A 27,249-nucleotide genomic window follows, 5' to 3' on the forward strand; every position below is an offset into this window, starting at 1 on the left:
ACCTGCATTGCATTTTTACTTCATTTTTAGGTTGACGTTGAAGACTCTTATGGAGAACATTGGGGTAACCAAGGATTATCACTGTGGTTATTGTGCAACGTTTGGTTGCTGGACTTTGAAGAAGGAAGTGATGGCCGGGTCTGCTCTGTTTCAATTGAGGATGGATAGCTGCCTGAAAGATATGATGATTATTATTGCATGATATTAAGGTGCTAAGATCATCATTTCTATCTTGTTTCATTCTTGGAATCATTTATCCTATATAAACATATTGAATTGTGCTAATATTATCATATGCGTCAATGGAGGCAGGAATTTGGTGTTGACACTATTATGCAGGTAACCACACTTCATAGTTTGCACAAATTTGCGTTGTCAGAATATCCTTTAATATTCATTGTGTTTCTTTGTGTTATCAGGTTATCATCTCCAAGGGTTTGAAAGAGCCTTTGCAGTAAAGTCAGTTTTCACCAGCTCGTGCAATTGCAAATTCATTCAGAGTACTTCAATATTGGGTTTTCAAGTTTTGTATGTTTAGTCGATTAAAATGTTTAGTCACTCATTCTTAATCATTTCTGATTTTCAAGTTCTTTAGGGCCATAAACAGTTTTTCAAACTCATTCTTATTTTTTAGGTTGATTTCCTACTCGTGGAGAACGTTGGGAAGTCCAAGGATTAGGCTGGCGATGGAACTACTACCTCTGTTGTTATTGTGCAAGGTTTGATCGCTGGACCTTGAACAAGAATGCCTTACACGCATTCTGTAATTGAAGCGTTCTCTAAAGCAAAAGAGCAGTAGAAGGAATAGTGTTGGCCGGATCTGTTCTATCTTAATTGAAGATCTCTGTGATGTTGAGGAGCTAATGATTGTTAAGGCATATTTTCATGAACTTTCTTTCTTAACAAATGTTTCAATGCTGGCTGTAGTAACAATTTCATATCTTGCATCTCTCGGGTGCATCATGTTCTCGGGTTTGAAAAAGCATTTGTGGTAATGCTTCAAAGCTTGTACAATGGCTGTGAAAAGGCACATTCAATTAGGTACGTTTTGGTGCGGTCTCTCAATGCTAATATTATATTTTGTATAGCAATTAAAATTTAGCTATACAATCTTAATATGCAATAAATCATTGTATACAAAGTTTTCCATTAATTATGTGGTGACAGAAATTTTAATTATCATATATCAATTTAAATTTTTTTGTAACTCTCTCTTACTTTGCTTGTACAGAGTACCTGTTTTGGCTGATATGTCTAATTCGTAGAAATTCATTTCCATCGGTTTCCATTGGCTTTAGCACAAACCGAAACAGATCTCTGGGGAAAAGTTTTACTTCTTGTGATATTATGCCTCTGTTTCTTCATTCATCATATTTTTCGAATTCATGCTCTCATTCAGAGGGTAAAGCCTTTTCCAGGCTTCTTTGTAGCCAAACTTTGACGCCTTTGATGCATGACTGTCATTTAGATTTTCCAAATAACTGTTAGATTGGAGAAGAATAAGAAGATACTGTTAAAAGGGTATTTAATTAGCGCCCTCTGAATTTCTTGGAGTTAATGTAGTCAATTACCCAATCTTGCTTCAAACTCTGACATACCTAATAAATAGTAGGAGGGGGTGGTATTCGCCTGGTGTTAATTTCCTGGCAAGTATAGTTCACAGATAGAGGGGTTCTTTTCTTGATGTCTAAATACCGTATGTGATACAACATCGTGTATTCCAATTTTTCTCCAGTTAAATTTTAATACGTTAGTAAAGTTAATTTTGTTTTAGCGATGAATTGTTTTCTTAATAATAATAATTGCCATGTTCCTCTGAAGTCTTATTAATGCCAGACCAACAACTACTAGGTTCATCTCTCGTTCACTTCCTCAGGGAATCTCGAGGGCATTCTTTGGCAGCTAGTCTTTCTTGTTGAGCTCCTGGAATTACTTTTAATTTATCATTTGTTGGGTTTTGCTTTCTGATTGCTTTGTGATTTGGGTATTTATGGCTTTGTCGCTAATTAATCTTGGCTGTTTTGAATCTGTGTTGGATTTAGAAGTTTGGAGTTAAAAACAGTTAAAGCTTAGACTAGTAGAAGAGATTTATACATTCATTTATCTTGGACAAAGTTTTTGGGAAAAAAAAATTATAAGTATACACTTTCCAATGGTTCGGTGATGTTTGATTGGCTTTAAGATGTTGGATCTCTCATCAGATTTCTTATGTATCGACTGCTGTTGCCACAGAATGCTCGCAGATCCTGCTTTTTTGTATAAACTTATACTCGAGCAGGCTGCCACAATTGGTTGCACTGTTTCGTGGGAGTTGGAGAATCGTAAGGAGAGGTGTGTTTTTTCTCTCATCACAAAGGAACTCTCCCCTTCCTTTTTATTTTCATCTTATATATTAAGCTAATAAATGTTTGTTTCTGTCGTGATGGGATAAAGCAAGAATGGGATCTTGCCCTAATAAATGTGCTCACAGTAACAGCATGTAATTTTGTTGTTTGGTCGCTTGCTCCTCGTCGTTCTTATGGAAACACCTTCCGGTTTGACTAGCAAAATACATTACAAAAGCTCCCAAACAATATATTTGAACGGAGTTACCCATTTCGAGAATTTGACTTGCAAAAGCGAATCCACTCCCTTTTTTACAAGGCTGCAGAAGTATGGTGGGATTAAGTGCAGGAGCAGTGCAAGGTTCTTTGTTTAACTATCTTGCTGGTAAAAAGGACAGGTAAACATGGTTGCAAAACTTCCTTTTCATTCCTCATTCACTTATTCATTATAAATAAAGAAAACTTAGAAGATTGTTCTGTTTACTTTCTGAGCCAGTTTAGCATTTGTTAAATTTGGGCCACCTTTAATGTCTGACAGGTTATCTGTGACAATCCCATCTGTGAGTACTTTCGCGCTTGGTTATGGTGCTTTCCTTGGACCATATGCAAACATGAGATATCAGCTACTTTATGAATTTGATAGAGCAGTCATCAACCATTTTGATGTTATTGGAGTAGTACTGTTCTTAAGCACTGCTTTGAGGTCTCTCCCTCTCTATATACATTGATAGACTAATCTGGTCGTACCAAATTACCCTTGTTTTAATGTTTTGTTTGTTAAACTTTGACTGGGGAACCTGTTTATTTGTCTGATATGATGTTAGTGCGGTTTCAATTTTTCTGTACTTAATCAACTTGCATCCTTTCCAAGTCCAGATGCTTAACAATAGCAAGACTCCGCTACGGTAGCACAATTTCTCTAGTTTTACAGTTAAATACGTAAGGATGGTTTTAAATTAACTGAACTCTGAGGTAGTTTTCTAAAGAAATACAAGTGGTGAATATGGTTCCAAATTTTAAGTGCCTTAATTAACCCATTTGTTCAGCCCTGTGCGTAAACAATCAGTAATTGCTGTCCAAATTCTTCTTTACTGCCTATGCGTGTTGGACTTTGTCTATTGTTCAACTTCTCAAATGGATTCCATGCAGGGTTCTTAATGTCTAGGGATGGCAATGGGGAGGGGAGGGGAGGGGACCAATCTCCCCATACCCATCCCCGATATTTTGCATATGTCCCCGTCCCCTCCCCGTCCCCGTCAGAATTACTTGAGAGAATCCCCATCCCCTCCCCGAATAATAACAGGGGATCCCCGAGGGTCCCCGGTCCCCGAATAACTAATAGTCTAATACATTATTTTTATTTTCGATTTTAAATTAATCATATTAAAATAAAAAATTCAGATAAAAATAAAGTTCAAAATATATCTTACATTAATATTGATCCATTACAAAGTCACATTCAAAATATAAATTATTAAAATAATTATAAAACAATGAAAATAATATAAGTAAAGTAACTTATAAGTGCAAATATTAATAACTGTATAATATAATCACAATGTAAAATAAACTCATACTGTTATTGTAAGCTCGTAACCAACTTTGACAGCACATTAAGGCCTCCAATGTGCTTGGATGAAGTTTGTTACGGTGTGGGCTCACAATTCTACCACCGATGCTAAAAGCTGATTCAGAAGCAACTGTTGTAATTGGAATTGTCAAAATATCTCTAGCAATTCGAGCTAATGTAGGATACCTATTAGCATTTAATAATATAAATATTTTGATATTTATTATTTTTAACAATATTTATAATTTTGTTATTTATTTATTAGTAATTTTAAAAATGAAAATAAAATTAAAAATTAAAATGGGGAAATGGGTAGGGGATGGGGATTCCACCTCATCCCCGTCCCCTCCCCGCATAAAAAATTGGGTAAAAAATTTTCCCCGTACCCTCCCCGAATGGGGAAAATCCCCGAGGGTACCCGTCCCCGTGGGGATTTTTGCCATCCCTATTAATGTCCAATTAGGAGAAAGATCAAGGCTTGCTTGGCTAGGAGTGGAAGCGGATCCGCTACTTCAGTCAGATGACCTTTTGAAGAAGGCTTACAACAGGCCATCTCAGGATGTCAATGGCTCAACTCAAAAGTCCCCAAGGTGGTTGATATCAAAGAATGCCATAGTCCGGAAGAAGGTGACCGCATAAATTTCTTGGGAGTTAATCCTAGTCAATAGCCCAATTTTGCTGCCTGTTGAAGAGATACAACACGGAAATCCGCATCAAACTCTTTGAGACATCTAAGAACTTGTAGGGAGGTGGTGGTATTTCACCGTGTTTCCTGGCAAGTATAGTTCACTGATAGAGGGATTCTTTTCTTGATGTCTAAATACTATATGTGATACAACGTCGTATATTCCTATTTTCTCCAGTTAAATTCTAGTAAGTTAGAAAAGTTAATTTTGTTCTAGCGATGAATTGTTTTCTTAATAATAATAATCGCCTGTTGCTTTGGAATCTTATTCACTCTCTGTAACCCAGTTAAATTGTGCAAATTCTACTGCAGATTTGTCAAACAGAGTGTTTTGTGACTGTTTTGATACACTTTTGATGGCAAGTTCAAGTTTGAATCATCTTGTAATGCCAAAAAACCATAGCGCTTTTAATTACTAGATTGTACTCGAGTTTTTGTTTAGCTTTTAATTATGAGATCGGCTTTTAGTATTAGCGGTAATTATAATATAAACGTTGATATGATGTAATAAATAGGATTGTCAAATAATACTTTCGATAAAATTAGTAAAGAAATTTTAAATTTTTTATATTAGAATATGAGATTAAAGCAATACAAGTAATATTATAAGAGTATATTTTAAATTTTTTATATTTGAGTATGAGATTAAATCAATTCAAGTAATATTATAAGTGTCTACTAAATACTCTTAACGTTGTATCTTAAAAATTATGCCCTTCGAAATTCTTACCAAATTTTAGTTATACTTTCTAGCCCGATTGTATAAAATCCTTACTCGATGTACTTCGCCATACAAGATGTGAACTCAATTTTACTTAATCTTACTCGACTTCGATTTGTAAATTTTATGCCTAAATTTTTGTCCACAAATTGGTCCCAGTTCCATGCTTCTTCGGCTTGGGTGATCCCACCAATACCATTACGTCCATTCAAAAGGGTTCCACGTTGAGTGCAGGAAATCCACAAGTTTGATTGAGCAGAAATAGCCAAAAGGAAACTGATGAAACCCACGTCCAAAGATGCCGTTGTCGCGGAGGCCTAGACACTACACCCCATGCCCTTTTACCATATTTTATAATTGAAGAGGCCATTATTGAATTAAAAAAAAATATGATTCAAAATCCCAAAATAGAAAAAGAAAAGCAATTGTTGGAAACACACTCGGAGTTTTAAATTGACAGGAGAAAAGAATTTATTATTATTATTATTATTTCTTTTTAACAAAAATTTAAGCTCGGACAACATTATATGCCCAAAATACCCCTCAGGTTATCCCAACATTATATGTCAGATTGTTCAGTTCGTGTTTAGTTTTGTTGTTTCAGTTTTGATGCTGTATTATCATTTTGCGAGATTTGGATGCTCTGGGATCTTGGGTTGGTGCTTCAATGCTGTGTTTAATGCTTCCCTTTTGACACTTTTTATTAATTTTCATTCCAAGAGCTATGCTAAGAAAAAGCAGGGATGATCAAAACAAATCGTCGTTGTGATTGTTCTCTGTGTGTTTTTTTTTTTGGTTAATTATGAATGGTTGTGATCGGTTCATTGCATTTGACAGAGATGTTGAAGGGTTATGTACTGGAAAATAGAAATTAAACCAACATTATCACTATAACTGGTACATTATTACCATCACAGATCAAGATCTGAATGGACGCATAGCAGCCATCCTCAAAACCAAAGGAGGAGAAAATTGAACTAGAACAACCACCTTAAGGTGAAGAGGGCCAGAACAAGACACACATCCTCAAATCATAAGGAAGAGGTGGGTGCAACCAAAAAAAAAAAAAGAAATCAAGAATCCACTGGAGAAGGCAAGAAAGATTTTTGCCTCCGAAGATTCGGTGAGGAAGAGATGAGTTTGGAGAGGAAAAGTTTTCGGAGAGATCTACAGATTAGCTTTAAAATTGTGTTTTAAAGAAAAAGTTGTTGAGAACTTGAGGGGATACATACGCAATCAATCCTTTACTCTTCATGTTTGTGGACTATGTAGAATGTTTATCCACTGAGTGTAATCGTGACGGTTGGACTGAGTGATTAAAATCATACGGCTGATATTAGTTGGTTCTATGTTGGAGTTGATCCAACATAGCCAACATAGCCTGAGCCTTTAAATAAAAAACATTACAACCCATGCATCCAAGCACTTAAAGTTGGCTTGAGTGCATGGGTTATTGTCAATTTTCTTCTCAATTAAATTAGATAGGGATAAAATTATCTCTTTATTAATAAGAATAAAGTAGATATGTGATATGTCTCTCGATTTTCCTCTTAATTAAACTGAATAGGAGTAAAATTATCTTCTAATTAATAAGGATATAATATATATATCTCTCTAATATTATGTGATGGTAGAAATTTGTGTTGTACCGTAATAGAATTATCAAGGATAGTCTTGATAGAATTAATGCAAAGAATTAAGATAAAGCCTCAAAGATGGAACAGAGGTTAAAAAAATCAAAGAGTACAAGACAAAGAAATAAGGAAACAAAAGAAGACCAAGAATAAAAGAAAAAATAATTTGTAAAACAAAAAAATGGATTGCAATTTTAAATTTTAATTAAGGATAAATTGTAGTGGATGCCATTGTTGGTAATTTATTATATTTCAAAGCTCAAATAAGGAATAAAATTATTATTATTATTATTATTATTGCAATAACTCGTTTCAAATTTTAAAAGATTATAACTTTTTGTTTTTTAACATTTTAATCATAAATTAAAAAGGAGTTACTATTCAAGATTCCTAAGAATACTGAAAAAATGATAAATATTATTTTATGAAAATGATATATATTGGATATAATGAAATATTATAAATTATTAATTATTTTACTATTGTACCCCTTAATTTGATGTTTGGGGAAAAAAAATACTAAATTGGCTTTCAATAAAAAGAATTATTATAAAAAAATAAGATTAAAATTATAACAAATGATATTAATAAGAAAGAAACTGATAAAAATTTGGGATTAGAAATAGGGGTTAAGGCTTTAGTCCTTGAATTTCTCTAAATTTTATATATTTTTTAATTTTTAACCCGTCAAATTACATTATTAATGGAATGTCAATAAATTTTGTGCGTTAATTTGTATTTTAGATACTTTGAAAGGTAACATGGTATTTTGGATGGTAAAAGTCAACTAATTAATTAAATATTTATATTCCTAAGATATTTAAATTCAAGAGAAGGGTAAAAATTATTTTTTAAATTTTCATTGTGGTGATATCATAAAATAAATTTGTGATTATCATACTTGTTTTATAGAATAAGATATAAGTAAAAGTTAAATTAATCCTTTAATGGTTTTTTTACTTTTTTTTTTCTATAGGGTGTTTTTATTAATAATTTTTTTGTCATCTAACTTGAAATATAATAGACCTTAAGGGGTGAAATAAAATTATTCCTGTTAACTCCACGAAACTATTAATTAGTTAGGGTTAGGGGCATTCTCATATTTTTCAAGTCAACATCAGTTAACTATTAAAAATAACGGTATTTAGCAGGTAAATTGAAGTTTTCACACTTTTGGAGGGTAAATTAAAGTATTTCAATCTAATAAGGGTGTGGGACGAAATTTAACTATAAGTAAATTATCTGTGAGGCATGCTTTTTACAACTTTTGGTTTTTTTTTTTTTTCTTTTGAGTTTTGTTTTTGTTTTACATGGCACTGGCCCGACCAGTACAAAGTAATTTTAGAATATTTACAATTATGTACCATAGTTGTGGAGTCGAATCATAGAAATTAAAGATGGTAAAACTATTGATGTGTGGGGTGGGGGAGGATAACTATTAACTTTTTTCATGCAATGTAAGAAGAATGCAACTGCTCCTTTGATTTGGTATTTTCGTAACAAAAGCACACTTAACATCTTATCAAATTATTTCTCCTTTTCCTTGTCAGAATGGCTGATGCGATCGCTTCCCCTCTTGGGCAACTGAACTCCTTTGCTGCTTATGAATAAGTAAAACAACAGGTGAGGTTTGTGACTATTCTCCAACAAGAAGTGAAAAAGCTTACCACAAATCTTCAAGCCATTCAAGCTGCTCGAAGATATATAGCAAAGGCAGGTTGATGTAGGATGGTTGCATAGAATGAGTAGGGTATCTTCCGAACGTCATAACTTAGGATACAGATATCTGTTCCGTTTTGAATGTATAGTATATCGTTTGAAAGCTTGCAATAAGTTGAACCAAATGCAAAACAGTCTACGCTATCCTGCCCTGTGGTTGAGCAAAAAATTTGGTAGTGTCGTTAAGGTGCACCAAATTTAAAACCTTACCACTAATATAAATAATTAGTACAGAGCGAGTAAGGATCAATCCCACAGAGACTATGCTAGTTATATTTATTATCAACTCTAAAGCAAGATTTAAAATAAAATAATTGTAGTAATAATAGAAATTAATCTAACTAAAGAAAATGACAATTATAAATAAAAAGGGGGTTTATGAATTTTTAACTAAATAGTAAGAAATAAAGAAATTAAAACTACAAACAAGAATTTAATAAAAACTCTAATTAAAGGAGAGAGAAATAATAATGATGAAAATTTTGGTTAAAGGATCATTCGCCACCACCAAACATGCACATAATATACCAATTCTATCATCAATTTATATTGAAACTATCAATCGTAGACAACAATAAGCTCTGTTAGTCTCAATCTTTCCTTAGTGTGTCGTTAGGCAAAACAAGCTCTTCACCTAATCTCTAACCATTAAATAATTTAAAACAAGCTCTTTAAATTTAAGATAATGGAAGCATTAAACATAGAAAGATATTAGGTTGATCTAGGCAATAAACACACAAGCTCGGATTATTTAACCTAAGTTATGTTCTCCAATTGAAATCACTGATTCCAACCTGCTACTTATGATTAAAATCTCAAGATAATTATGGATCAAGAATTTTAATCTAGCAATAGAATTTATGCATGTCTTATCTAATTGGCCACTCAAACAAGACGGGAATAAAATCATAAACATTACTTATAGAAAAACTTAAACAATCTCAATTAAATAAATTGAATGATAGAAATTAAAAATTAATTGCATAGCATGTTTAGGGTTTTGAATTTACCCTCAACCAAATAAAAATCTAGCCCAACATAATTGAATTGGAAATAAGATAATTGACAAAACCAATCATGGAGATTAATTCAAGCGGCTGCCTTTTTCTTCAATTCCTTTTCGGTTTCTCCCTTGCTTTTCCTTCTTGCGGCTGCTGGTTCCTCAAATCCTCTTGCTGCCGATTCTCCTCCCTTTCTCTCGCTCTCTGGCGGCTCTCCTTTTATAATGCTAGTTGACCGAATTCTTCTCCAACAATTCTAAAGAAATCCTTTTTCAATTCTAATTGAAATCCTTTTCCAATTTAACGCCACCAAAAGCCATTAATTCCAACTTTTGAAAGTCAGTTGCAGGCCCATTTAAATTGCTTTCCACTTTTGTAATGCCATGCAAGTGCACTCCAATTGCCAATTGGAAAAATTAAATCTTTTAATTATTCAACATTTCTCAATTGGATTAATTGCTTTGATTTCTTCCACTTAGTTCTATCAATTATTGACTGTATTTTTGTCTTCCAATTTAATCTTTATTCCTTCTCAATTTGAACTTCTTCATGCCCTTTTTATCCAAAATCTCCAATTAATTTCCTATTCAATAAAATAATACAATTAATTAAAAATAAGAAATAAAAATAACTAGCAAATATATAATAAAGGGTAAAATATGTATATTAATTAATTCCCTATTCAATTAAAAATTAACTAAAATAACTAGAATATGCTTCTATAAAAGTTGTTCAATACCCCAATTTTGTTTGTTCAAATTATTCGCAATAAAACTTATTATTTAAAAACCTAGTTTCTATTATCTAATAGCCTTTTAATGTTTCCTCATCGTCAACTGGTATTAGAGTAAGTTCGCTTGTTATCATGATGTGACCACACAAAGGAACAACCATCCCAAAGATCAAGGGAAGTAGACAACGACTGTGGAGGCAGAGGCGAAGCTTAGGGAAGGCTAACCCGGGCTGCCACTCAGGTAAGCTTTTTGAAAAAAAAAATTTATAATTTATAAATTTACTTTTATGAATATTTATAAAAAATAAAAACAAACCCAATAGTTACAGGAATCTTTATTTTCCCCAAATCACAATTCATAAAACTTACCAGTATCTAACTAAATCCGAATTTGAAATTCACCAAAATTCAATTGCTCAAGTCTCTTACTGCTGCAAAATACCCAGTCTCCTATGCTCGAATTGACGCCCAGCCGCTGCCTCATGAGTGACGCCGAGTCACTGCCGCAAGGCCCGCACACGCAGGTTGAATCTCTCACCGCCGAGCCGACGACGAATGCCCAGTCTCTTGATGTGGCCCCTGGTACAAAGCATTTGCCTTTTAAACTTTAGTTTACAGAATATAATATGGTTTTATGATAATGATGGTTGGCACACTAAGTGGAATTGTGGAAGACTGGAAGTTGTTGATTTTGTGAACTGTGATTCATCTTTTTAAAATTATAAAATAATAGAATGTGACAAACGGTGATGATAGCATATAAAGTGGAACTGTGAAAGGTGCTGATTCATCTTCTTGGAATTATAAAATAATGATGGCATGAAAAAATGAGTGAATAAAATAGTAAAACAATTAATTTGAATGCTGACTTTTTTAATTAGCTTTTAACTTGCGATTTTGTCAAAATTTTTATAAAAAAATACTAAATTTTCAATGTATTTTATTACAGATTCAATGTTAAATAAATCAAGAAAAACTCTACTTTCTTTTTTTAAGAGAGTAGGTGAAAATCAATCATCCTCCGAGTCTTTATCTCCATGTCAAGTTAATGCTCAAGATTCCAATGAGCAACATACTTCCAAGTTTGAAAGGGTTGAAGTTGAAGAAACTAGAAATACTTATCTGGAGCGTGATCCTGGATTATGTCATCAAATAGGGACATATTCAGTAAATCAATGTGATGATATTAGAAGGGAGTACATCAAAATGGGACCTTATAAGCCTAAACTACGAGATTATCAACTAACTATTGATGGCATGCAAGAACGTAGGTTTCACTATCACTGGTTTAAAAAATTTCTATGGCTTGAGTACTCTGAGATAAAAGATAGTGCATTTTGTTTTCCATGCTTTCTTTTTTATGAAATTCCATCAAACAGCCCAAAATTTGTTGTTGAAGGATTTTCTAGTTGGAAGAGAGTCAACAATGGAAAAAAATGTCCCTTTTTACAGCATGAGGGGGTCCATCTTCTCATCATAATAAGAATATGCAGAGTTGGGGTTGTTTGAGGAACCCAATTCAACACATTGATAGATTAATTAATGCCCAAACTTCACAAATACTTTTGGAGAATAGGCTACGATTGAAGACCTCAATTATTGCTGTTAAATGGTTAGCAAAGCAAGCATGTACTTTTAGAGGTCATGATGAATCAGTTAATTCAAGAAATCGGGGAAAATTCATAGAGTTGATAAAGCATTCAACGGAGTGTATTAAAGAAATTGCTCAAGTTATCTTTGGAAAATGCTCCATCATATTCTAAGTATACATCGTCTGACATTCAAAAAGAGCTTTTAAATATTCTTGCAAACAAAGTGCGAAACAAGATACACAAGGAACTTGGAGATGGTAAGTTTTGTATTTTAGTAGACGAATCACTTGATGAATCTGATAAAGAGCAAATGGCTATTATTTTAAGGTATGTTGATTATGATGGGTATATTCGAGAACGTTTTTTAGAAGTTGTCAACGTCATGGAAACTACAGCAATAACATTGAAAAAAGAAATATGTAATGTTCTTGCACGATATGATCTTTTAGTTGAAAATATCCGAGGGCAAGGGTATGATGGTGCTAGTAATGTGCAGGGTGCATGGAATGGATTACAAGCATTATTTTTGAAAGATTGCCTATATGCATATTATATACACTATTTTGCACATCAACTACAACTTGCTTTAGTTGCAGCATCTAATGATGTGCCAGATGTATGGGTTTTCATTTCAGCATTGGGTTCAATTGTAAATGTTCTGACTTCATCTGCTAAACAGCTTTCTGAGTTAAAATCTGTTTGGGAAGCAGAAATAATAGATTTGATAGCTTCAGGAGAAGTTCAAACTAGCACAGGGGCCTATCAAATTCATACTTTGCAACGGCTTGGAGCTACTCAGTGGAGCTCTCATTTCTGTTCTATCAGTAGGTTGCTTGATTTGTTTAGTGTTGTTTGTAAAGTTCTTGGGAAGTTGGTAGAGTGTGGACCTAACAATAGCATACGTGGAGAGGCTAAAGGTGCATGTGAATCAATGACATCTTTTAAATTTGTGTTCATTTTGCATTTATTAAATAAAGTTTTGGGGGTGAGTGATTTATTTTATCAAGCATTACAAGTTAAATCTCAAGATATTCTAAATGTTGTGCACTTAGTCTCAACTACGAAAAAACTTCTTCAAAGGCTGCAAGACAATGGTTGGGAAACTTTTGTTGAAAACGTAGTTCTATTTTGTGAAAAGAATGAGATAGATATGCCTAATATGAAAGCTCGCCATATGAAAGGCAGAGGACGTTCTTGTCAGCAGAATGATTATATTACAGTTGAGCATTATTATCATTATGATATATTTAATGCTGTGATAAATTTTCAATTGATGGAGTTGAATAATAGATTTACTGAACAGACTTTGGAACTCCTCACTCTTAGTTCAACTTTAAATCCTATTGATGCATTTAAATCATTTAAAATTGAAGATATTTGCAGCCTTGCTGAAAGATTTTATCCTGAAGATTTCACTAAGATTGAGTTACAGGCTTTAAGAAGACAATTAGAGTGTTTTGAGATAGATATACACTCTCTTCAAGAGTTTCAGAATATTACTTCCCTTTCATCGTGTTGAAGATTGGTTGAAATTAGAAAGTTACAAATTTATTTCTTGTTAGATAGATTAATTCGTTTAGTGTTAACCCTTCCTGTTTTAATAGCAACAACAGAGAGAGCATTTTCTGCCATGAAACTGATTAAGATAACACATTGAAACAAGATGGAGAATGAGTTTCTTTCAGATTGTATGGTTATTTACATCGAAAGAGAAATTACAAATAATATTGACACAGATACGATAGTAGATGAATTTTCTTTTTTTAAGAACCGTAGGACACAACTTCATCAATAGTGTTTTTCTTATTTACATTGTATTTTTATAGTTTTATGGTTAGATTTTTGCTTATGCAGTGTGTTTAATTTCATTTATATAAAATAAATTTTTTGAGAAGTAAATTTCTTTTTTTTTAAAATCTAGCCCACCCAAACAAATGATGCTAGCTTCGCCATTGGAGGTTATCAGATAGATGGTCAAAGAAGCAATCTTGTAAGTCATGGAGTACGCATATAATGCAAGAATGGCAACAGACAAATATTAGGTTATCTCTTGTAAACCATATTGATAAATCTAATGAGGGAAAGATATTTTTTTCCTTGTCCTAGATGACGTGTGGGATGGAAGTTACAATCAATGGGAGCCATTCTTTTATTGTTTAAAGAATGGTCTCAACAGTAGTCAATTTTTTATTACTACACATTATCAGATAATAGCAAGCATGATGAGATTAACAAATATTATTTTTATTAAGGAATTAACTGGAGAAGAATGTTGGTCATCGTTTAAGCAAGCAGCATTTTTTGGTCAATTTTTTAAGGATAGTGACCAAATGATAAAAAAATTACATGCAGGGCCTGCCTCTTATTGTAAAGGCATAGGGAAATTCTTACAATATAAATGACCAATAGAAGAATGGAAAAGAATTTTAGATAGTGATATGTAGAGGGTAGAAGAGATTGAGAACAATATTAATAGGGAAATTCTTACAATATAAATGACCAATAAAAAAAATGAAAACTACACTATAGATGGCTCAAAGTTACCTTATTGTATAAGAAGGCCAAAAGATGAGCATCCGATCCAATCTAATAGTAGTAGTTCATTTCAGTTTTTATTCATTTGATTTTATAGTAGTAGTTTTCATTTTTTTTTTTGGTTGAAAATTGGTAAAAACAAATTCAAATGAGACAATTACAATAAAACCATCTTCAAGAACTAAAATAATTTTAAAAAAAACTCAAAATAAACAAAATAGGCTCAAAAACACCCCTAATCCCAACAATATCTGAATCCATCCTAGTTGACCGAATATGATTTTAATCCAACCCCAACCTGATCCCCATATAATTATAACTTGATGCAATCCAAACTAAACTTGAATTTTTGATTTGATACAATCCAATCTGAATATTTTAACCCAATCAACCTAAAACCCAATTAAGTTAATCTGAACACAAATTTGCCCACTCTTAGCGAGGATCATGACCCTACAAGCTTTGAAAAATTTTGAGGTTTCGAAGTGAAATATTAAAAATTAGGTATAAAAAGACTGATTTGACCCCTAAGAACTTGATATATAAAATTTATACATATAATAGAAATTTGATTTATATATTATTAAAATAAAATCAAGTAACTCGATTTTTTTTATTGTGTTAATTATTTTTCCATGATGACGATATGACAAATAGCCTTTTATTAAAATTTTGATAAAAACTTGGGCCTAAGTCTTTGATTTTTATTTTGTTAATTATTTTTTTAGTTTTTACTTGCAACAGTACTTCAATTATGAATCAAAGTCGCCAAATAAAATCGCTGCAGCCTGTAGCTACAAGCAAAATTCTAAAATTTCGAAATTCCTAACAACTATATAATAACTATAAATAGAAAAACAGTCTAAAATTAAATCCTCAGCTAACATTTTAAGTTTGAAGTTGGGCCTCCTGAAGATTTACCCCATATGGATCAAAATTGCGAACTATGTTTTTCTTTGTATTTTCCGCTCAAGGATGAAGAAATTTCCCTCAACACTCATGGCCGAATATCTTGCAAACATATGATACTAAAGTGTCATTTTTTGTTTAAAACAAAAAATGACACTTTAAAGCAATAGGAGAGATTACTCTTCTATGGAAAAAATGAGCTAAGTCATAGACCATAGTATAATATTTATTAAATATCAAAAGATTACTCTTCTATGGAAAAATTAATTAGACATGTCTTGATAATAAGACATCATTTATTTTGAAATTGATCCAGCATTAAGATTATTCTAGATGAAATTAGTCTCTTATATATAACTGCAGGAGGTTCATCAGTAGATTGCTCCAAGCTTTTTGTGGTAGTTTACAAATATTTCGTTACTTATAATGTAAGAAATTTTACAAGGGCAGATGTTGTACAATTATTGGTCTGGTGGAGCGGAAAGCGAGCCCGAGACGGTGACTGCTACTGGGATTTCTTTAGTTTGCAGCATAAAAGCATTCACATTGACATTGACTCAAGTGTAAAAATTAAATACCTCACGTAGTATAAGAAGAATGCAAAAATGCTTGAATGAGCATTCTCACAGAATACACAAAAGCCACTTTTCTTTGAGCATTTTCGCAACAAAAGCAATCGTAACATTTAGCATTTAATCCAACATCAATTGGCTGATGACATCGTTTCCCATCTCTTGGGGAAACTGATCGAATTCCTCTACCTGATATTGCAGTAAGATAGAAAAAAAGTGACATAGACAAAACACGTGCTCATACGTTAAAGATGCGGCAAATTTGAAAATATTTATTATTACGTTAAAGATGCTACAAATGTGTTCACCGGAGGAGTGGAATCTGGGAAATTAAAGATGCTACTACAATTACGAACGTGTGGGTGGGGATAAGCATAACTTTTTTCATCCAATGCCAAATTTCCCCAAGTAGAGAGTGGGGACTTCTTTGCATAAATGTTGATAAAAGTTTGACTAAGATCTTATATATTGGAAATTAAGATATTCTCTCTCTGCATGTAATTTCTGTAGGAAATAACATGCAGATATAGTATTTTAGGTTATTGTTAATAGTTTTACAATAATAAAAATCATTTTGTTAGACCGTAAAATGCCGTACTCACACTCTATTTTGTGCAGAAGTCTGCGAGAAAGGATTTCCATATATATATATATATATAGAGTCGTGTACTACAGATTTAACTAGTGGAGAAGTTGGGAACTTTTTTTTTTTTTTCTAACACAGGCTAAAAATATTTCAATAAATTCTGATCATGCAGACTAATAAGATTTTTTTAGTTATATATATTAATTTTTTAGGGACTAAGATGAATATTACTAATTTTTTTGAGATTATTAAAAACAATGTTCTGACTTACTAATATGAATTTTCCAATCTTTTTTCTTTTCGTTATTTATTCCTTTGAGCATTAGAGTTAATGCTTGATATAATTTTTGTGCTCATGACGTGTGGGGTGGGGATAAGCATAAACTTTTGGAGTAGATGCAGAGAAAAGGCAAATGCAGCACGACAAAGCTGTTACTTTTTTTGGGGAAAAATTAGGTTTTTAAATTTTTATAAAACCTTTTAAGGACCGCTCTCATATAATATATAGGAATACGTAATCCAGAAATCGTACCTTGAAAATCTGAGTTGGATTTTTCCGCTGAAGTGATTTAGGCTCCTAGATCACGATCCGCCACCACCACTCCTGTTAGATCACGATCCGTCACCACCACGCTTGTTAGATCACGAACTGTCTCCAATGATCTTCCAGGTTATGACTCAGGTTCGATCTGCACTTGACGTGTGGGCGCCTTTATCACTACCAAAGCAACTAGCACGAGAAAATTTTTCTCTCAACAATGGAGAGAAAAATCTTTTTCTCTGATCTGTATAAAGTGGCTTCTCTTTTTTCTTTAGGAAAAATAAGCCTTTTATATCACCCTTTAGTGAAAACCCTAGGCTCCAAATAATCAAAAAACAAAACCCACGTTTATTTGCTTTTTCAATAGGGGACCCACCTTGTAAAATAACATAAGGCCCCTTATACAAAAGCTAATTAAATGGAGCCTCCCACTAAATGATATATTTAGGCTTTTGACCCAAATAGCTAGTTATCTTACTTATTAGTCCAGTAATGGTGCAGTCAATTAAATGAGCTAACCCGGGGATCATTTGGGAACATACAATAGTGGCTACAATAATTAGGCCTGTAATTAAACTAGCCCAATTATTTAATTTCAAATCTACTCCACTAAAAGATTGGAACTGACTTCCATAATTGTATGCTCGAATAATAATTCGTCCCAAGCCACATTGATTTCTTTACTGCACAATCCTTTGTACCACATCGTTAATTAAATTGATATCTCAACTGTCCAATCAATTTAATAACATCTTATTCCTTGATCCTTACTGGTTTTCTCTAATGATCATTTTCAACATACTAAATATGTTGACACACTCTGGCCAGAGAATTCTATGATCAAGTGCCGAAAACCCATAAAGAGATGTGTTGTACAAATTTTATATTGTTAATCCATAACTCCAATACTCATAATTGCTCCCACCAAGATACCGGGTAATCTTGACCACAAGGATGTGTCGTGCCCATTGGTAACTCAAATGGAATAACAATTACAATCATGAAATCATAATTAACTCAAGATTAAGATTACAGTAAAATCAACGCCTATGAGATTTAATAAGTCTGACAGTTATTACAAAGTTAATTAAATCTCATATGTGATCATGTTCAATGTAGTCGTACTACATTAATAAATTCATACATGATTAAGACAAATCATTCAATGAATTTATTACAGTCTATACCTAAATAAAGTGCCCAACTTTATTTATCAACTGCGAACTAAATTTATTTAATCATAAGATAACTTGTATTTATGTCTTCTGTGAATCCACATGGTGATCACATAAATACATATAATATGATTAAATGGACTTTAATACAAATATTAATGCAATTAAGATATTTGAATAAAATACCTCATTTATTTTATTAATCAGAAAAATTGTTTATTACAATTAAATAAACACATATGCTTTTAAAGAGCATATTTTCCCAACAATCTCCCACTAGCTCTCAAAGCATATTTGGCATCTCACGCATGCCCATGGAATCTAAGTGCAAGTTAAAAGGTTTCCCAGGTATGGCCTTAGTAAAAGGATCTGCCAAGTTTTGCTGTGACGCAATCTGAGTAACCTCCACATCACCTCTCTGCACTATATCCCTTATAAGATGATACTTCCTCTCAATATGTTTTTGTTTCTTGTGGTTCCTTGGTTCCTTAGATTGAGCTACCGCACCACTATTATCGCAAAATAGTTTCAGGGGTGCAGTTACAGCAGGTACCACCTCAAGATCTTGTAGGAACTTACGGAGCCATACAGCTTCTTTTGCAGCTTCGGATGCAGCCACATATTCAGCTTCAGTTGTGGAGTCTGCGATACAAGATTGTTTCACACTCCTCCAACTAATAGCTCCACTTCCCAATGTAAACACATAGCCGGAAGTTGATTTTCTGGAATCCTTATCTGACATAAACTCAGAATCAGTATAACCCACTGGAATGAGTTCATCACCAGAATACACAAGCATATAATTTTTAGTTCTTTTCAGATACTTCATTATATGCTTGACCGCAGTCCAGTGTTCAGGTCCAGGATTAGATTGATATCTACTAACCATCCCTACCGCAAAACAGATGTCTGGCCTAGTGCAAAGCATGGCATACATAAGACTTCCCACAGCTTCTGCATAGGGAACTTGTCTCATTCTCTCTATCTCTTCAGATGTTTTAGGTGATTGATCCTTAGAGAATGTAATTCCATGTCTGAATGGTAATAAACCAGTCTTGGAATTTTCCATGCTAAATCTAGCCAATATCTTATCGATATAGACCGCTTGAGACAAGGCTAAAGTTTTATTCTTCCGGTCTCGTAATAATTTGATACCAAGAATATAGCTTGCCTCTCTCAGGTCTTTCATATCAAATTGTTTTGCTAACCAACTCTTTATTGTAGTCAATACTCCTATATCGTTTCCAATTAGGAGAATATCGTCTACATAAAGAATTAGGAAGGCTACAGATTTTTCTTGAATTTTCTTGTACACACATGGTTCATCAATGTTCTGAATGAATCCAAGCGATTTTATCGCTTGATCAAATCTGATGTTCCATGACCGGGATGCTTGCTTCAATCCATAAATGGATCTCTGCAACTTACATACCATGTGTTCTTGGCCTCTTTGTATAAATCCATCTGGTTGCTGCATGTAGATGTTTTCTTCAAGATGCCCGTTGAGAAAGGCAGTCTTGACATCCATTTGCCAAATTTCATAATCTAGCACTGCAGCAATGGAGAGCAGAATCCTGATGGATTTAAGCATAGCAACCGGAGAAAAAGTTTCCTCATAATCGATTCCCTCTTTCTGAGTAAACCCTTTGGCTACTAATCTTGCTTTAAATGTTTCCACCCTTCCGTCTACTCCTCTTTTTCTCTTGTAGATCCACTTGCTTCCTATAGGTTTTACCCCATTTGGTGCCTCTACAAGTTCCCAGACTTTATTGGAATACATAGATTCCATTTCTTGATTCATGGCCTTTTTCCAAAATTCAACATCTCTATCTATTAGAGCTTCGTTGTAACTAGTGGGATCTTGTACATGTTCATCTGAGATAGCCGTATAGGTTTCTCCCAAAAGCATGTATCTCGCAGGTAACCTAGTTACCCTCCCACTACAACGAGGTTCTAAAAGTGATGGTTGTTCAGGGTTAATCCTGTGTTGATCATCTGGTTGTTGCTGTTCTTCCTGTTCTGTAACAGGCATTTCAATCTGTCTCTTGGTAGTAGCATCCTTAAGTGTCTTAGTAGTAGCAACGAATGTTCAAGGGCATTAGTTATAAGGCAGTTGCTCCTATTTTTTCGTCCAAACACATATAAGATTAGAGAAACTCGAAAGTTATGTAGTAAATTGGCGTGTTTGAGGGCATTAGTTATAAGGCAATCATTAGTTATAAGGCTATCATCCTCGCCCTTTCGTCTTCACTCAAATTTGATTAGAGAAATTCCAAAAAATGTCAGAAAATTGATACATTTAAGATATCTTAATTTGTCTGAATTAGGCATAGAGAGACTACCTAAGACTGTGTGTGAATTATATAATTTACAAAAGCTAGATATTAGGCGGTGCCGAAATCTTAAAGAATTGCCAGCGGGGATTGGGAAGTTAAAGAACATGAGGAGTTTACTGAATGGTGAAACTTATTCGTTGAAATACATGCCAGTAGGGATTTCCAAATTAACCAGTCTTCGAACATTAGACAAGTTTGTGGTGGGTGGAGGTGTTAATGGTAGCAATACGTGTAGGCTTGAATCTCTGAAAAATCTTCAACTCCTTCGAGAATGTGGAATAGAAGGGCTGGGTAATGTGTCCCGTTTAGATGAGGTCGAGAGATTACAACTTTACAATCAGCAAAACCTCCTTCGTTTGCGTCTTGAGTTTGGTAGAGTCGTAGATGGGGAAGATGAAGAAAGGAGGAGGAAGAAAGAGAAAGATGAACAACTTCTTAAAGCCTTACAACCGCCTTTGAGTGTAGAGAAATTAGGGATTATATTATATGGAGGCAACATTTTTCCCAAATGGTTGACTTCACTGACCAATCTAAGGGATTTATATCTTCGCTCGTGCGTTAAGTGTGAGCATTTGCCTCCTTTGGGAAAATTGCCTCTGGAAAAACTCGAACTATGGAACTTAAAAAGTGTAAAAAGAGTGGGTAATGAGTTTTTGGGAATAGAAGAAAGCAGTGAGGATGGCCCGTCTTCATCTTCATCATCACCATCAGTTATTGCCTTCCCCAAATTGAAATCACTCAAAATTGAGGAATTGGAAGAATTGGAAGAGTGGAATTACAGGATTACGAGGAAGGAAAACATCTCTATCATGCCCCGTCTTTCTTCCTTGGAAGTTCTTTCTTGCTACAAATTAAAGGTGCTGCCGGATTACCTTCTTCGGACGACGACGCTGCAGGAATTGACAATTTGGAAATGCCCTCTTCTGGAAAACCGTTATAGAGAGGGGAAAGGAGAAGACTGGCATAAGATATCTCACATTCCCCACATCAAGTGGTGGCCGTTGCCGTAAGATATCACTCGTCGGTAATTTCTCCTCCTCCTCTGATTTACTTCGTTGTTGCTTGCAATGAAATTAATAAAAATAATTATATTTTGAATTAAAATTCTATATAGAATCAATCATGGTATAAATACGTAAAACTTCCTAGTTATCAAATCTGTTAAACTTGTTTTCTAAAGATTAAATAATAAAAAAATACAAGTGTAGTCTGTTGAAATTTCTATATTTATTTACTTTTAAAAAATATGTGCTCTTTTGTAAAATTTCATGCAATGTAATTTATTTTTTAATGTACGAAAATTTGTTATGTGTAACAAAATCTCTGTGATACGTTTGCAGAAATGTTGAAAACTAAATTATCAATTTTGTCTTATATAATGATAATCGTATGTTTTTATATATAATTTACGTGACATTAATTCTTTAAAGTAATTGTGTAATTGTTTTTAGTAGTACATTAGCCCACTTTGTTTTATTTCATACTTGTTTAATTATGTTCACCAGGGATTCGAGGAAATGTCAGAACCACACTAGCAATTCACAGGTCCAATCTAATTTGGTTTTAATGATGCAGGCAGGAGAGTATGCTAAGAAAATGAAAATTTTAGCCAAAGGATTGCTAAAATGTTCTGCTGGTAATTCACTTGCTTTATTTTATAGAATTTCATTTCCATCTTCTTCTATTGATATCTTGTTGTGAATAAACAAGAACAGAGAAGTAAATATATATCAAAATGTACTATTACGATGATGCTAAAGCAAGCTCAAGCTCAAGCATTGCATTTTTATTTTATTTTATTTATAGAATTTTCATTTCCACCTGCATTGCATTTTTATTAATTTTTAGGTTGACTTTGAATACTTCATGGTGAACATTGGGGTGACCAAGGATTAGCCTGGCAGTGGAACGACTACCACGGTGGTTATTGTGCGACTTTGAAGAAGAAAGTGATGGCTCGGTCTGCTCTGTTTCTATCTTTTTTCATTCTTTGATCGGTTTATCCTATATAAACATATGGAATTAAGCTAATATTATCAAAATTTTCACCCAATTTTCACTGTTGGTTGTGATAACAATTTCAGGCTCTCAAAAGCTACAAAGCAAAGCATTTGTGGGCTGATCATATGTTTCAATTGAGGAAGGAGTTTGGTGTTGGCGATTTTGTCCAGGTAACCACAGCCGATAATTTCCACAAATTTGCATTGTCAGAATACACTTTAATGTTTATTGTGTTCCTATGTGTTATCAGGTTACCGTGGTATGTAAAGTATCATCTTTAAGGATTTGTAAGAGACTTCACAGTAACCTTAGTTGTCACCAGCTCTTGCAATTGCTCATTCATTCAAGAGTACTTCAAAATTTGATTTTCAAGATTTGTGTGTTTAGTTGCGATCAAAATGTTTAGTCACTCATTCTTAATCTTTTCTGATTTTCAAGTTCTTTAGGGCCATAAACAGTTTTCCAACTCATACTTAATTTTTAGGTTGATTTCGACTACTCTGTTGAGGACATTCCTGAGACCAAGGATTTGGCTGGCGAAGAAACTACTACCTCTGTTGTTATAGTGCAAGGTTTGATCATTGGACCTTGAGTAAGAATGCCTTACACGCATTCTGTAATTCAATCATTCTCTAAAGGAAAAGAGCAGTAGAAGGGATAGTGATGGCCGGATCTGCTCTATTTTAGTTGAAGATCTTTGTGATGTCGATGAGCTTAAAGCAGTTGATACTTCTTGAAAATTGTTATTATGGATGAATTGATTCCTGAAGACTAGTATCCAAAGGCGTATTTTCATAAACTTCCTTTTTTAACAAATGTTCCAACGCTTGCCGTAGTAACAATTTCATAGCTTGCATCTCTCGGGTGCACCATGTTCACGGGTTGGAAAAAACATTTGTGGTGAAGCTTCAAAGCTTGTAAATTGGCTGTGAAAAGGCACATTCAATTCGGTATGCTTTGGTGCGGTCTCCTAATGCTAATATTATATTTTATATAGCAATCTTAATATGCAATAAATCATTGTGTCCAAAGTTTTCTATTAATTATATGGTGACTGAAATTTTAATTATCATATCAATCTTAAAATTTTTTGTAACCCTATTTTACTTTGCTTGTACAGAGTACCTGTTTTGGCTGATATGTCTAATTCCTAGAAATTCATTTCGATCGGTTTCCATTGGTTTTAGTTCAAACAGAAACAGAGAGCCCTGGGAAAAAGTTTTACTTTTTGTGGTATTATGCCTTTGTTTCTTCATTCATGATATTTGTTTCGAATTCATGCTCTCATTCAGAGAGTAAAGCCTTTTCCAGGCTGCTTTGTAGCCAAATTTTGATGCCATCGATGCATGATTGTAATTTAGATTTTCCAAATAATTGTTAGATTGGAGAAGAATTAGAATATATTGTTCAAAGGCTATTTAATTAGCACCCTCTGAATTTAGTTGCCAATAATGCATTGAAATGGTTGGGGAAAGTTATTGTCTTAATTAAATTACAGGTGATAAGATGCTGCTTCCATTTTGCAAGAATCTTGTACTGCAAAGATTCTGTCCACATGAGATGCTGTGATTCTTGACTTCAGGATAACATAGGTCAAATTTTAGTATCAATAAATATCATCTTCTTTACTGTTCTGCCTCTAAATATTAAACTTTAATCAAGTTGTTTTTGTTTGTGTAAGTTATCAAGTTAAGGATACTAAGCCGCTTATTAAGGCAAATGTCAGAATGAAGATTGCTCACCACACCTGGTATGCATGATCGCCAGGAAGATTAATTGTTCACAAGCCAATTTGATCAGTGTTAGATTTTTTGCCTCCTTTCGAGGGACATCATCATAAAATTTGAGTAGAGAATCTTTCAAGGGAATTTTGTTGTAAGAGTTTCACAGTAGTGAATTCTGGGAGCTCGAACTCACTTGAGTGAGATATTAGGGAGTGTTGGGGATTTGGGTTATGAGTAATCATTATCCTTCCAATATGTGTAAGCACTCACTTGTTAGTAAAATCATCTTCGTATATTGACTATGTTTCTTTGTTATCAGGTAGAGTGTGATCTTCAAGGGTTTGAGAAAGTCCTTGCAGTAAAGTTTCCACCACAAGCAATTGCTGCGAAGAGGCATATACATTTGAGAAGTTCAGTTTCAGATTTTCTAGGCGTGTATGTTTAATTAGTTTCGATTATAATATTTAGTCATTCATTCTGAATCTTTTCTAATTTTCAAGTTCCTTAGGGCCACGACCTGTTTTTCAAGTCTGCATGTGGCTGCAAAAAGATTGATGGTCATAAAATTATCTTGACCCTTGAGCCATTGCGTTTGAGCACAAACAGAAACAGAGCTAAAGGAAAAGAACTTGACGCAAGAAGATGCTCTGAATATAACAAAAGTATATTTCTACTTCTTGTGGTTATTTACTTTTGTTTCTCCTGTCAGCATATTTGATTAATTTGTTCGAATTCACACTCTCACACATTATTTAAAACCATTTGTAGGTGGCTTGCAAGCTAATTAAGTTAATGCAGAAGCAATACTCTAGACAAAGATAAGCAAATTGAAGGTGATAAATGCATATATGGTGGCCAAATCGCTTATTATATTTCATCTCTCAATCTAATATGATTCTGAATTTTAATTTCCATGAATAATTGTTAGGCTGGTACAAATGTTCTTAAAAGGGCCATTAAACTACCTTATGAAATTGGAAAATTGCTATTGCTTGAATGAAAGCACCATCTTCTGTTGCCAAGGCATTCCTCACATGATGAGATTATGTGATTGTTACCGGCTGTTGGGCAAATTTTAATGTACTCGCAAGCGCACGAATCTATTGTAGTATAGATCAATGGTGACGAGTGTCGATCCCACGAGGAGGTGGATTTTAATTGTGTGTAGAATTAATTTTGTAAATGGGTGATTGTATTTGTGGTGGAAATGATTTGGAATATGCTAAAACTTAAATTAAAACGGCGAGAATAAATTCTAAAATTGAAATTGAAATGGCGAGAATAAATTGAAGAGAATTATATTGAAATGACGTACTTGGGTATCTGGATCCGTATCAACATGCATCATGGGCTAAATAATCCTTATTAATGCCAATTAAATCATGAAGGGGGAATCCACACCTCATGAACCACGCTCTAATCAATATGGTGCTAAGGGCTTATCGTGCCAAATAATAATAACCTTATACTAGAGAGCCGGTGTAACCAAGGCGGTATCTAGACAAGATTATTATTATTTGTCGACGAGAAGTCAAAACATCCACAAAAACTAGAGGGGAAGAGAAAATAAATTTACCAAATTAAGCCCATGACACATGTTGAGACTTCACCTTCAACCAAAGCTTGAAAGGAACTTAGCTACTCATAATTGAACTAGGGCCAAAATGGGAATTTATTAAAATATGAAGAAAATATAAGATGGAGAAGGGATTACAGAAAATGGATCCCAAAAATGGATTCAGAGATATCAAATTAGGGGGGAGAGGCCCCCTTTTTATAGATACATGGAGTAAATCATGGCCATCGGATTAAAAACAGTTTGGACGCTCAGGATTGCACCACGTCATCAGTCAACAGTACGCAGTTTGACCACGTGGATGAACAGTAACACGGTTTGACCCGGATGAACAGTAACGCGGTTTGGTTGAAAATAATCCTGTGTGATGCATGTACCGTACGCGAGATTTTTCGTCCACTGATATGCTGCCACGTCACCATCAACAGTACATAAGAATTTTAGCCCAACAGGATCGTGACACCTCATCAGTCAATGCCACATCATCGGTCAATGCCACGTCATCGATCCGTCTATGTGAACAGTGTCGTGAACAGTACCGTACATGTGAATAGTGCCATTTTTCCTTTTATGCTCCTCCTAAGGTTTTCGACCGTCTTGAGTTCAAAAGTGATGTCCGTTTTGCCGTTTGATCTCTCGTTTATTGTGAAATGACCATGATACCCCTAATATACATAAAATACTTAATTAAAAATCAAACACACATAATTAAATTTCAAGAAGCTTAAATACATAAAAGTAAGGGTTGTTAGTAAAACTTGAAATGTAAAATGATGATTTTCTCCTTTATAAATATACATTTTCTAACACTCAACACACCCCCCAACCAGCTTATTGCTAGTCCCTAGCAAATAAAGCGAAAACGAAATTCAAATCCAAATTGATTTTTTTTTTAATAGAAACACTCGTGTTTATTCAATCAGATTAATGATAGCAATCAAATAAAAGTATAAGCATTATCTCCAGTCTAAAGCAACATCACACCCACATCAACCATCCACATGAATCAGCCCAGTAGACTTTGTTATAGCTACTTTCAAGAATGACATATCAAACTCCAAAATCTCACTGGAAGTAGTGACACTCTCACAAAGAAATTAAAACCAATAAAAATAGTCACTCCAATGAATGGTAATTGAGAGAGAAAATAATAAAGAAGTGATATCACATGCTCTCACCAAGATGAAATAAATATGCCCTCAGTTTAGAAATAATACGATCTCAAGTCAAACAAAAATGCTAGTCAACCCAATTTATTTATCTTTTTTATTTATTTATTTTTATTATGCACCACTACATCTTTTTATCCCACATA

This window comes from Citrus sinensis, chromosome 5 (assembly GCF_022201045.2).
Source record: "Citrus sinensis cultivar Valencia sweet orange chromosome 5, DVS_A1.0, whole genome shotgun sequence".
NCBI classification, from domain to species: Eukaryota; Viridiplantae; Streptophyta; class Magnoliopsida; order Sapindales; family Rutaceae; genus Citrus; species Citrus sinensis.